Source organism: Leucopleurus acutus (assembly GCF_964270905.1).
Source record: "Leucopleurus acutus genome assembly, chromosome: X".
NCBI lineage: Eukaryota > Metazoa > Chordata > Mammalia > Artiodactyla > Delphinidae > Leucopleurus > Leucopleurus acutus.
Window position 1 is genome coordinate 129,154,588 of NC_139148.1, and position 14,000 is coordinate 129,168,587.

The window sequence follows — 14,000 nt, forward strand, 5'->3', positions numbered from 1 at the left end:
GTGGGCACCCAACAAAAATTTGTTACCGGCCTGTGTGCAGCTGTGTGTGTCTAAGTGCCACTGAGTTCACTGGGATCTGGCTCCGTTCAGACTGTGCAAGAGAGAAGAAAAGACTGCAGGACACATTCAGGCCTCCTGTGTATATGCTTCCCAGCTGTGTGGCAGGGCCAGCCTCATGGGCATGTGGCCTTTTCAGCTCGACATGGCCCTGCACACAGAGGTGCCCCCATGCTTTGTTTAATGCTTTGCTGTTACTTTCTTGAAATTCTTAATAATTTTTGAACAAGTGTCCCTGAATTTTTATTTTTCCCTGGGCCCTGCAAGTTAGGAGCCACTCTTGCCCTAGGTAAACATGCTACAGAGCAGGGAACAGGCAAATGCAGAGCATTCCTGAGCCTACTAGAAAGAGAAATCTGCCTTTTTGCCCAGCACCAGACTGCTGCAGAGAGAGGCGATTCTGCACTTACTGTAGCCAGCCTTGGACTTGAACTGTCTTAGATGAATGTCTTTTTCTCTACTGACACTGGAGCTCCAGGAGATGGAGGTTTGTCTGATTTACCTGTATTCCCCTGGGTTGAGTGCAGTGCCCAATGACTGGCAAATTATATTTGCTGAATGAGTGACTGAATCCAGGCACCAAAAGAGGCAGATGGTTACAGCTTTCTCATCAGATGACACCCCCAGGGCAGCTTTCTCTTAAGGCTTGAGATTAATCACACTTTGCCATCTTCCTTATAAACCTCATCCACTGGATGACTGCAAGAACCTTTGCAAACTCTGGAGCCTTCCAAAAGGCAAGGCCTTTTTACTGTGTTGTGGTTCTCTGAGTACTTCCCAAGTGCTTGTCTATGCCAGGCCCTGGACTTGGTGATGGATGAATATACAGTAAGGCCTCGAACGCAGTTCTTGGCTCTCACATGTGTTTCAACACAGGAGAGGGGATTTCTCTCAGAAATTACTAGCACAAGTTAGGAAGTCATGATTGCCCTGGAGTTTCTAGGAAGATGGGCCTCCATCTGACTGGGCAGTCCTGGAAGCTGTGTGTAGGTAGGAGGATCCTGCCCTTCATATGGACTTGAACCTTGCAGCCATACATGGGTCTTACAGGCAGGGGTTCACAGATGGGCATTCCAAGCAGAGATCCAGCCAAGGTGCTGAAATCAGAAATGCGTGGTGCTTAATAGAGAATAAGGAGGAGTTTGTGCGAGAGAAAGCTGGAGTGGGAGGCTGAATAGGCTAATGCTGGGCCTTGAATTCCAAGCCAAGAACTTGCACTTGATCTTGTAGGCAAAGGGGAAGGTACAGAAGAGTTTTGAAAAGGGACACTGCATGTCAGAACTGTTCTTCAGGAAGATCCCAGCAATCCCACTACTGGGCATATACCCAGAGAAAACCATCATTCAAAAAGAGTCATGTACCACAGTGTTCATTGCAGCACTCTTCACAATAACCAGGACATCGAAGCAACCTAAGTGTCCATCAACAGATGAATGGATAAAGAAGATGTGGCACATATATACAATGGAATATTACTCAGCCATATAAAGAAACGAAATTGAGTTATTTGTAGTGAGATGGATGGACCTAGAGACTGTTATACAGAGTGAAGTAAGTCATAAAGAGAAAAACAAATACCGTATGCTAACACATATATATGGAATTTAAGAAAAAAAAAGGTCATGAAGAACCTAGGGGCAAGACAGGAATAAAGACGCAGACCTACTAGAGAATGGACTTGAGGACATGGGGAGGGGGAAGGGTAAGCTGGGACAAAGTGAGAGAGTGGCATGGACATATATACACTACCAAACGTAAAATAGATAGCTAGTGGGAAGCAGCCACATAGCACAGGGAGATCAGCTCGGTGCTTTGTGACCACCTAGTGGGGTGGGATAGGGAGGGTGGGAGGGAGACGCAAGAGGGAGGAGATATGGGGATATATGTATATGTGTAGCTGATTCCCTTTGTTATAAAGCAGAAACTAACACACCATTGTAAAGCAATTATACTCCAATAAGGATGTTAAAAAAAAAAAGAAGATCCCTCTGGTGCAGGCAGGCAAGAGTGTTTGCAGGAAGAATAGACTGAAACCTCCTTTCTCTTAGAAAAAGGAGTTATAAGGATCTGAATGAGATCAGAGCCACATGGATGGTTAGAAGGGAGGGAGCACTGTGGGGGAGGATTAATTGACACAATTGATGGCTCATTAGATGGAGTAGGGGAGGAGGCAAAGGAAGGAGTGTTGCTGGAGAAGACATAGGGTCATCCCCAGGTGACCAGGGTGGTGAACAGAAATAGAGAAGGCAGGAGGGGGAAGAGCTTTTAGTCATGGTAGTAAGAACAGACTCTGGCATTTTGCATTTCACTTTCTAATATTCCAAGAACATTAACATTTACTGTCTAGATATGTGTGTGTGTGTGTGTGTGTGTGCGCGCACGCATGTGTACACCCACGTGCACGTGCCCACTTTATCCTGGGTTGTTTGTACGCCAAATATGTCTCTCTTCAATTTGATATTCAAGCTGGATATAAACAAAAAAGTTAATATAGTAGCTGTATTTTCATCACTAAACCAAACTACCCATTCATCAGAATAGCTATGAGCAACCCCTTTGTCAGTTGTGAATAATCACATTTAATAACCAACATCCAATCACATATGCCCTGCTATAAACGTGGTTTAGTGGTAAAACCAGAGCTTCTGGTCAAAAAGTCTTTGTATTCCTGCCCTAGGTTGGCCCAAACTGTACCACATGCACAATGTGCTTTTCCTGTTAGGCCAAGTGAAAAATACAAGCCCCGAGAAGTTGTGCAAGACTCTTAGCTTGTTAAGTATCTGGGCTTGCAGCAAGATCAAGATACCTGGGACATTGGGGGAGGCAAGCTGGAGAAAGAACTGTTATAGGAAAAAATGGGGCATGAGATGAGGGTCACATCCCAGGTCTTGAGAGAGTCCCTGGGATGGGCTGCCAAGTGAGGGTCCTTGGCTTCAAGCAGGAAAGAATTCAAGAGTGAGCCATAGTAAAGTGAAAGAAGGTTTATTTAGAGAGATACACACCTCCATAGACAGAGTGTGGGCTGTCTCAGAAGGCAAGAGGCGGCCCCAGGGCATGGCGTCATCTCTTTGGAAAGTGAGAGAGCCCTGAGGTATGGGGGTGGTTAGCTTTTACGTGCTGGGTAATATCATAGGGTAACAAGTGGGAGGATTATTCTATCTTGGAGAAGGGGTGAGGATTTCCAGGAGTTGGGGCACCATTCACTTTTTGGACTTTTTGGTCAGCCTCAGAACTGTCATGGTGACTGTGGGTGAGTCATTTAGCATACTAATGTATTCCAATGAGCATATAATGAGTCTCAAGGCCAACCAGCAGGGGAATCTTCCGCCATCTTGGGCCCAGTAGGTTCTAACCAGTTTTTGTCATATTCTGTTCTTCTTAATGTTTGTCTCATTCATTTTTTTAACATCTTTATTGGAGTATAATTGCTTTACAGTGGTGTGTTAGTTTCTGCCTTATAACAAAGTGAATCAGTTATACATATATGTATGTTCCCATATCTCTTCCCACTTGCATCTCCCTCCCTCCCACACTCCCTAGCCCACCCTCTAGGTGGTCACAAAGCACCAAGCTGATCTCCCTGTGCTATGTGGCTGCTTCCCACTAGCTATCTAGTTCACGTTTGGTAGTATATATATGTCCATGCCACTCTCTCACTTTATCACAGCTTACCCTTCCCCCTCCCCATGTCCTCAAGTCCATGCTCTAGTAGGTCTGTGTCTTTATTCCCGTCTTACCCCTAGGTTCTTCATGACATTTTTTTCCTTAGATTCCATATATATGTGTTAGCATACAGTATTTGTCTTTCTCTTTCTGACTTACTTCACTCTGTATGACAGACTCTAGGTCCATCCACCTCACTACAAATAGCTCAATTTCGTTTCTTTTTATGGCTGAGTAATATTCCATTGTATATATGTGCCACATCTTCTTTATCCATTCATCCGATGATGGACACTTAGGTTGCTTCCATCTCCTGGCTATTGTAAATAGAGCTGCAATGAACATTGTGGTACATGACTCTTTTCGAATTATGGTTTTCTCAGGGTATATGCCCAGGACTGGGATTGCTGGGTCATATGGTAGTTCTAGTTTTAGTTTTTTAAGGAACCTCCATACTGTTCTCCATAGTGGCTGTATCAATTTACATTCCCACCAGCAGTGCAAGAGTGTTCCCTTTTCTCCACACCCTCTCCAGTATTTATTGTTTGCAGATTTTCTGATGATGGCCATTCAGACTGGTGTGAGGTGATACCTCAATGTAGTTTTGATTTGCATTTCTCTAATGATTAATGATGTTGAGCATTTTTTTCACGTGTTTGTTGGCAATCTGTATATCTTCTTTGGAGAAATATCTATTTAGGTCTTCTGCCCATTTTTGAATTGGGTTGTTTGTTTTTTTGTTATTAAGCTGCATGAGCTGCTTATAAATTTTAGAGATTAATCCTTTGTCAGTTGCTTCATTTGCAGATATTTTCTCCCATTCTGAGGGTTGTCTTTTGCTCTTGTTTATGGTTTCCTTTGCTGTGCAAAAGCTTTGAAGTTTCATTAGGTCCCATTTGTTTATTTTTGTTTTTATTTCCATTTCTCTAGGAGGTGGGTCAAAAAGGATCTTGCTGTGATTTATGTCATAGAGTGTTCTTCCTATGTTTTCCTCTAAGAGTTTGATAGTGTCTGGCCTTACATTTAGGTCTTTAATCCATTTTGAGTTTATTTTTGTGTATGGTGTTAGGGAGCGTTCTAATTTCATTCTTTTACATGTAGCTGTCCAGTTTTCCCAGCACCACTTATTGAAGAGGCTGTCTTTTCTCCATTGTATATTCTTGCCTCCTTTATCAAAGATGAGGTGACCATATGTGCGTGGGTTTATCTCTGGGCTTTCTATCCTTTTCCATTGATCTATATTTCTATTTTTGTGCCAGTGCCATACTGTCTTGATTACTGTAGATTTATAGTATAGCCTGCTGGGAGGGAGCCTGATTCCTCCACCTCCATTTTTCGTTCTCAAGATTGCTCTGGCTATTCGGGGTCTTTTGTGTTTCCATACAAATTGTGAAATTTTTTGTTCTAGTTCTGTGAAAAATGCCCGTGGTAGTTTGATAGGGATTGCATTGAATCTGTAGATTGCTTTGGGTAGTATAGTCATTTTCACAATGTTGATTCTTCCAATCCAAGAACATGGTATATCTCTCCATCTGTTGGTATCATCTTTAATTTCTTTCATCAGTGTCTTAGAGTTTTCTGCATACAGGTCTTTTGTCTCCTTAGGTAGGTTTATGACTAGATATTCTATTCTTTTTGTTGCAGTAATAAGTGGGAGTATGTCCTTAATTTCTCTTTCAGATTTTTCATCATTAATTTATAGGAATGCAAGAGACTTGTGTGTATTAATTTGTATCAAAAAGCCCCTGGTTACGGAGAGTTCTGTTCTCCCCTTCATGAGACCCTTCCTCCATTACCACCCCTTGCCCCCTTCGTGTATCCTTCTTTGCTTAGAGAGGAGGCAACACTTCCAGCGTCCCCTCTCCTTTCTCAAAATGCTGTTCTGCGTGCTAGGGATACAGTGACAAGCCAGACAATTCCCTGCCTTCATGAAGCTTACATTGTTATGCAAGGAAACATGCAATACACAGACAAGCAAACAAATCTGATAATTTCCAGTATGAAATGGCATGAAGCAGTTAAAGTTGGTAATATAGCCAAGAATGACTATAGGATAAAAACAGTGGAGTGTCAATCTGGCAAGGGTGCAGGGAATGTCCTGGGCTTTCTGGGCAGCTTGGAAAATCAGGGCAATCAGCTCTGAAACCATTTTTGCCATTTCTAATTCCAGTGAGAAATAAAGGGAGCAGGAGGAAGGTAAAATGACAAGGCTATTAATATATGAGAGGCTGCCAAGCCATTATCATTTATTTCAAGTGGTGGTAAAAGCAGATGACTCATCCTTCAGAGCTGCAGGACTTTGCAACAGTCTTGATGGTTTACTGGCTTGCCTATTTTCCCAAGCCTGATGTTCAGGGGACAGGGCTTCTGAGCACGAATAGCCCTGAGGAGCTATATTTCTTCACCCCAGCTCTAAGTAAGATTTTCCTGACTGTCAAAGGTCCCAAGGAAACAAACAAATGCTTCAGCAACAATTGGGAGTAGGGTGGTTTCCTGGTGGGGATGGAGCTAGGCACTTAGATGGAAGAGTCTGTGGTTCCCTTGCCCTTCCTCAGCAGACACACTTCCTTGCCTTTTTGTAGGTTAGGGAGTCTCTTGTTGGAATTCCCAGGAGGAGCACATTTTCCCTGGTGCTCTGGACAAATGTAGCTTATTTAATGAAAGGCATTTCTCCTCCCAAACCTGTGATTAACAATTTCATAATGCCTGCTGGGCCCGGCTGCCAATCATTTGTAACAGTTGGGATTGTTGGGCTTGGTCAAGTGCTCTGGGAGCCTCCTTGGATGGAAGCTTCACCACTGAATCTACAATGCAAAGCAACCTGTTCTACAAAAGATTTGTTCCAACAGATTTAGAGGTGAATTCACCAAGGAAGTATGTACTTTCAATGTAAAAAGGCCTTTGTAAAGAGCAGGTGTTCTCTCTTTTCTGATGCATCACCTATAACATCATTGGTTGGGCCTCGGTTCTAAAATTATTAGGGCTAGTGCTCTTGTATATAATAGAAAGCGCTCTGAGGTGGGCTAGATAAATTTGAGGCTTCCTATTTCTATGGGCAATTTTAACAGGAAAAAATAATATGTTTTTATCTCTAAGAGTCTAGTATGATGGACTACAAGAGGAATCAGGATTTGGAAGGAACTATAAATGATTTGATGAAACTGGTCCTAACTTCCTCTTGAAATAGGAATATCTGTTATAGTCTCCCTCACAAGTGGGGCATTCAACTTTAGACTGAACCAGGGATGGGGAGCCCAGTACTCACAGGGCAGCCTGTGTCACTTTTAGACTAGTTCTATAGCAAAGAAGTCCTTTGATATGATAAGTAAAGAATTTCCTGAAAGAAGGTAGAGGGGCCAATCAGACTCTCCTTTCTTTTCAACCCTAAGTTGTCCAGGACAGAACATTTAAACTTGAAATTAGAGAGCCTGTCCCTACTACTGTTTTGCCCTGCCCACGTGGGCAGGCATGGTTTGATCTCCCCCTCTATAGGTATCCACTCTGTGGCATTCAGTAATCATTTTCACACACACTAAAACTAAGTAGGTGACACATTATCCTAACACTTATGATACTATTTGGACCAAAGATTAGCCAATAGTTTAGAGACATCACACTCATCTGAATGTCCCAGAGTCAACACTAAGGCTTCTGCCAATTTTTCATAGGCAAGCCCTTAGGACTTTACTCAGAGCCTGTTTACACTTAGTGTACATACAGTTCCAAATACTTTAGCTGCAAGTAATGAAAATCTTTACTTAGATTGACTCAGACAACAAAAACATTTATTAAAGGAAGTCCAGAGGTATGTGAGTTACTAGATTGCTTAATTCAGTAAGCAATTAAGTTATTGTATTGCTTAATTCAATTGTGTGGTCTTTGAGGACCATCTCAAAGACAACACAATGCTGTCTATGTTTGCTCTTTTCTTTCGAGGAAGAACTTGAACTAGAATAAGAGCTGGGCCTAAAGTCAACTGACAATTAACCCAGAGTTCTGTCCACTCCCTATGCTCTCTTAGGACTGAAGATATTCCAGTAGCCTTCTGTGTGAGGCTATGTTGGGAAAAAACAATGGAAGTTGAAGAAAGCTATCTCAGGGGAGCACTTGATGTCCAATTGACTATAAAGTCCCACAACTCTAGGAAGGATCTAATTCCATGATAAGGTTGAGGGTATATCAGAATTGAAAAGGGTCAACAAGGTTTGAGAGGACATGATATGTTTAGGATGCTTCTATTACGAGTGGTGAGAACATTGGATACTTAGAGGGATAGTGTAGGAAGTGAAGTTGGCATGTTATCTCTAGGGCCATGGTGGTAAGACTAGGTTTTCTCTATTAAGGGCCATTGAATGATTTAAGCAGAGGAGTTTGACATGGTCAGATTTATGTTTTTGAAAGACTTGTATGGCCATGATGGCAAACACAGATTTGGGGAGGTGATGGATGAGACCAGAGGTAGCTGTATCCCTTAAGATGCTGTTGCAATATTACAGGACAGAAATACTGAGAACATGGCCTAGGTCAGGGCAGAGGAGATGTAGAGAAAGGGTTGAAAGTCCTTCAGGTATTAGTCTTAGCCTGGTAATTGGTGATAGATTGGATGTGGGTGGTGAGGAAGGGTTCAGCCTATGAGGACCTTCAAATTTCAGGCGTTGCCCCATAATGCCTCTAGTTTAGGATATGTTGACTCTGAGGTGTCTGTGGGAAATTTCCAGGAGGCAGTTGAATATATGAGGCTTGCGTTTAGGATAGAAGTCTAGGTTAGAGATTGACTTATTAATATTATGAGTGATATTATATAGCTCTGTGTTTTACAAGCATCTTCATCATCATGATTTTATTTTATCGTTAACCCAATTCTGTGAGGTAGACATTATTTTTTCTACTTCCCAGCTGAGGCAACTGAGTCCCACAGAAATTAAATGACTTGCCTAAGATCACACAGTCAGGAACTAATAGAGCTGGGGCTAGAATTCAGGTCCCCTAATGCCAAATTCTACATGTTTCCCACTGTTCTTCAAAATGGCAAAGTAAGCTACACAGAGATGGTGGGAGAAGCCATGAGAATTGCTGAGGTCCCTCATAAAGCTTATGGAGAGCAAGAAGAGTGTTTGGCAGATGAAATTCTGGAGTTTTCATGGAAGTAGACATGAACTGACTGCAGCTGGGCATGCAGAATTCTGATCAATGGGATGTTATGATTCCACTTGCCTTTAGACCTTGCTCTTAGTCCTGGGGATGTTGCAACTTTGCCTTTCCCAGGTTTCGTCCCATACCTACTCTATCTCCCTCCTCCCTGTGCTTCTACTGAAGTCATTCATTTGTATTTTGTATGTTGGCTCTGTTAACTGTGCCTTGAGGTTCTGAACCTTGGCTGCATCCCTAGATTGTTGACTCACAGCACCCACCCCAGGCCTCCCTGTTTGGGTCTTGGACTCTGTCCATGCTTTCAGGCTGGCTGGGCTTCAGGTTCTGGGTGCCAAAGCCCAGGGAACATTACTGGGGAGGAATGAATTCAGACATGCTTCTTCATTCCCTTTCAGGCCTACTGTCTTGCCCAGTAGGTCACAAAGGAATGGTTGCAATTTGCTCGATTGGCAAACAAACCCCAGTGAAGGTTCACATGGTGTATTAGACAGAAACAAGGGCTTTGTAAACTAGAGGGCAATCCTGCAGATGGTCCTTGTGAAGAGGCAGTGAGGAAAATCCAAAAGGCAAGAGTCAACTTGGGGGTGAGTTAGAGGAACGAGGGTGCTAAGGAAGACAATGGAAGCTCTGGTTCCTGTCTTCAGTGAAACTGTAGGCAATTTATTCCCATCCTCAGATCAGGAGAAAGCAAGCAGCAGAACTGTGCTAAGAACAATCATATTTCTTATATCACATTTTCCAGCCTGGGTAGTGAGGAATCTGCATGAAGGTGTCTAAATGAAGTTCACCACTTTAAGCATCAAGGTTTTCGAAAAGGATTATTTTAAGCTATGTATTAGGAGGTAAAAACACATCTTCTAAGTATGGCACTTTTTTCTATCTTAGCAAAACGAAGCACACCAGACATAAGTAACCTCTTCCTACTGACTCCAATCTGTCAACTACCACTTCTCATGATTGTCAGTGAACCTGCTTCTTGCATGAAATCACTTTTCTTTGCTATTTATCATTTGCTTTGATGTTGGAACTTAGATACATACATTTCATAGAACTTTATGTAAACTAAAGTTTCTGGGCTCTGACTGAAATCCTGAACCCCCAATCCCAATAAAAGTGTGGAACTTGGGCTTCATAATCATGATTTCATTTGCTCTGAGGCTTTCCTTTTCCCCTCTTCTTAGTTGTATTCTCATTAACCACGGCTTATTCATTCTTTTAGCAAATATTTTCTGAGCACCTACCGTATGTCAGAGATTCTTTTAGAGGCTGGGGGTACAGAAGTAAGCGAAGCAGAAGAAGTCCCTGGCCTCATGAAGCTTGCATTTCATGGGAGGAGACACTTTAAAAAATAAGTACAAGATATGTTAGAAGATGGAAAATGCTATGCAGTACAGAGATCTTTGGGTTTAAATGAAGAAATACATTTTAACCTAGATTCTGGGTGTGGAAGAAGCAAGGGAAATGTGTATGGTCATGACTGTTAGCTGTACACTGGAATTTAGTTTCCTTTTCTTCTTCTTTCTTCTTCCTTTTCTTCTTCCAATGTTATAATAATAACATTGTGGCTGGGCACATAACTGCCCAGCTAGACTACATTTCTAAGAATCTCCTGCAGCTCGATGCTGTCATGTGACTACATTATACTCACCTTGAGACCACGCTGTGCTGCCTCCTTGTCCTCTTCCCTGCTTTCCATCAACTGGACCCCTTTATGATGACCATGCACATTTAATTAGGTAAATTATACCAATGTCCCAATGAATAACCAAGTAACAACTGGGAAGGAACCTGGGTTCCTAAATGACTTCAAGGGGAGAACCACTTGACAACCAGGTCCTTCACATCAGGACTATTAAGTGATAAAGAAATAAACTGCTTTGTTATCTCAGCCATTCTAATGGTGGTTCTCTGTTACAACAACTCAGCTTTATCTTAACTAAAGTAGAATTGTGTCTTGAAATAGGGTGCTATTATAACAAAAGCCTAGCAGGTAGGTGGTGGGGACAAAGATATTGATACTATCAATTTGAAAATGCGTAACTCCTTCCATGCCATGACAAAGCAGAGTAAAACTGTCACTTAAACTAACTTTGAATGCAGTCTAATGCTTACTGAGACTATAGTGCTAGAAAAAGTGATTGGGAAGTGTCAGAATGTTTATGTTGGCTGCTCCTTGATGCTTTTAGGAAAGTAATAAAAAGGGTTGATCTCAGGTGAGAATTTTCCCAATTTGCAATATGAAATAGAAGGAAATAAAGATAGTCCAAAGATGTGTCTCTAGTAGTAAAGGCAAAAACTTAAGAAAGTCCAAATGGCTAGAGAGAGATCACTGGCATTCTCAGAGTTCCAATGGAACTTTTCAGCCAATCAGAAGAAGGTATCCTGTTCTATTGATCTATGTGTCTGCTTTTGTGCTAAAACGATACTGTTTTGATTACCGTAGCCTTGTAGTATACTCTGAAGTCAGGGAGTGTGATTCCTTCAGCTCTGTTCTTTCTCAAGATTGTTTTGGCATTTTTTATTGTTGTGTAGTATTCCATTTTATCAATATATTAAATTTTTAAAAATTGTGCTCTTATTAGATGTTTTCAATTTGAGTGCTTATTATGAATAAACCTATAAAATTCCTGTATATATAGATATATGCATGTATTTCTGTTGGTTATACTCTAAAAACTAGAATTGCAGGATTAAAGGGTATGCATATATTTAGCTTTAGTAGATACAGCTAAACAGTCTTCCAAAATGGCTACACCAATTTTACATTCCTGCCAACAGTGTATGAAAATTTGCCATTGTTCCACATCCTTGCCAATGTTTCCTATAGTTAGTATTTTTCATTTTGATCACTCGACTGGGAGTATAGTAGTATCTAATTGTGCTTTTATTTTGCATTTCTATGATGATATTGAGCATCTTTTCATGTCTTTCCTAACGATTTGGATATCCTCTTTTTCTTTAATTTCTTTTATCTAGTTTTCACTTGGGGTTTCCACATTTCTCTTGTTGATTTTTTTTTTACATCTTTATTGGAGTATAATTGCTTTACACTGGTGTGTTAGTTTCTGCTTTACAAGAAAGTGTATCAGCTATACATATACATATATCCCCATATCCCCTCCCTCTTGTGTCTCCCTCCCATTCTCCCTATCCCACACCTTTAGGTGGTCTCAGAGTACCGAGTTGATCTCCCTGTGCTATGCAGCTGCTTCCCACTAGCTATTGATTTTACATTTGGTAGTGTATATATGTCCGTGCCACTCTCTCACTTTGTCCCAGCTTACCCTTCCCCCTCCCAATGTCCTCAAGTCCATTCTCTACATCTGTGTCTTTATTCCTATCCTGCCCCTAGGTTTTTCAGAACCTTTTTTTTTAATTCCATATATAAGTGTTAGCATACAGTAACTGTCTTTCCCTTCCTGACTTACTTCACTCTGCATGACAGACTCTAGGTCCATCCACCTCACTACAAATAATTTTCTTTCTTTTTTTATAGCTGAGTAATATTCCATTGTATATATGTGCCACATCTTCTTTATCTGTTCATCTCTCAGTGGACACTGAGGTTGCTTCCATGTCCTGGCTATTGTAAATAGACCTGCAATGAACATTGTGGTACATGACTCTTTTGGAATTATGTTATTCTCAGGGTATATGCCCTGTAGTGGGATTGCTGGGTCATATGGTAGTTCTATTTGTAGTTTTTTAAGGAACCTCCATACTGTTCTCCATAGTGGCTGTATCAATTTACATTCCCACCAACAGTGCAGGAGGGTTGGTTCCCTTTTCTCCACACCCTCTCCAGCATTTGTTCTTTATAGATTTTTTGATGATGGCCATCCTCACTGGTATGAGGTGATACTTCATTGTAGTTTTGATTTGCATTTCTCTAATGTTTAGTGATCTTGAGCATTGTTTCATGTGTTTGTTGGCAATCTGTATATCTTCTTTGGAGAAATGTCTATTTAGGTCTTCTGCCTATTTTTGAATTGGGTTGTTTGTTTTTTTGATATTGAGCTGCATGAGCTGTTTGTAAATTTTGGAGATGAATCCCTTATCAGTTGCTTCATTTGCAAATATTTTCTCCAATTCTGAGGGTTATCTTTTCATCTTGTATATAGTTTCCTTTGCTGTGCAAAAGCTTTGAAGTTTCATTAGGTCCCATTTGTTTACTTTTGTTTTAATTTCCAATTCTCTAGGAGGTGGGTCAAAAAGGATCTTGCTGTGATTTATGTCATAGAGTGTTCTGGCTATGTTTTCCTCTAAGAGTTTGATAGTGTCTGGCCTTACATTTAGGTCTTTAATCCATTTTGAGATTATTTTTGTGTATGGTGTTAGGAAGTATTCTAATTTCATTATTTTACATGTAGCTGTCCACTTTTCCCAGCACCACTTATTGAAGAGGCTGTCTTTTCTTCATTGTATATTTTTGCATCCTTTATCGAAAACAAGGTGAGCATATGTGTGTGGGTCTATCTCTGGGCTTTCTCTCCTGTTCCATTGATCTATATTTCTGGTTTTTTTGCCAGTACCATACTCTCTTGATTACTGTAGCTTTGGAGTATAGCCTGCAGTCTGGGAGCCTGATTCCTCCAGGTCCGTTTTTCTTTCTCAAGATTGCTTTGGCTATTTGGGTCTTTATGTTTTCATAGAAATTGTGAAATTGTTTGTTCTAGCTCTGTGAAAAATGCCATTGGTATCTTGATAGGGATTGCATTGAATCTGTAGATTGCTCTGGGTAGTTTAGTCACTTTCACAACGTTGATTCTTCCAATCCAAGAACATGGAATATCTCTCCATCTGTTGGTATCATCTTTAATTTCTTTCAACCATGCCCTATCGTTTTCTGCATACAGGTCTTTTGTCTCCCTAGGTAGGTTTATTCCTAGGTATTTTATTCTTTTTGTTGCAATGGTAAATGGGAGTGTTTCCTTAATTTCTCTTTCACATTTTTCATCATTAGTGTATAGGAGTGCAAGAGATTTCTGTGCATTAATTTTGTATCCTGCTGCTTTACCAAATTCATTGATTAGCTTTAGAAATTTTCTGGTAGCATCTTTAGGATTCTCTATGTAGAGTATTATGTCATCTTCAAACAGTGACAGCTTTATTTCTTCTTTTCCAATTTG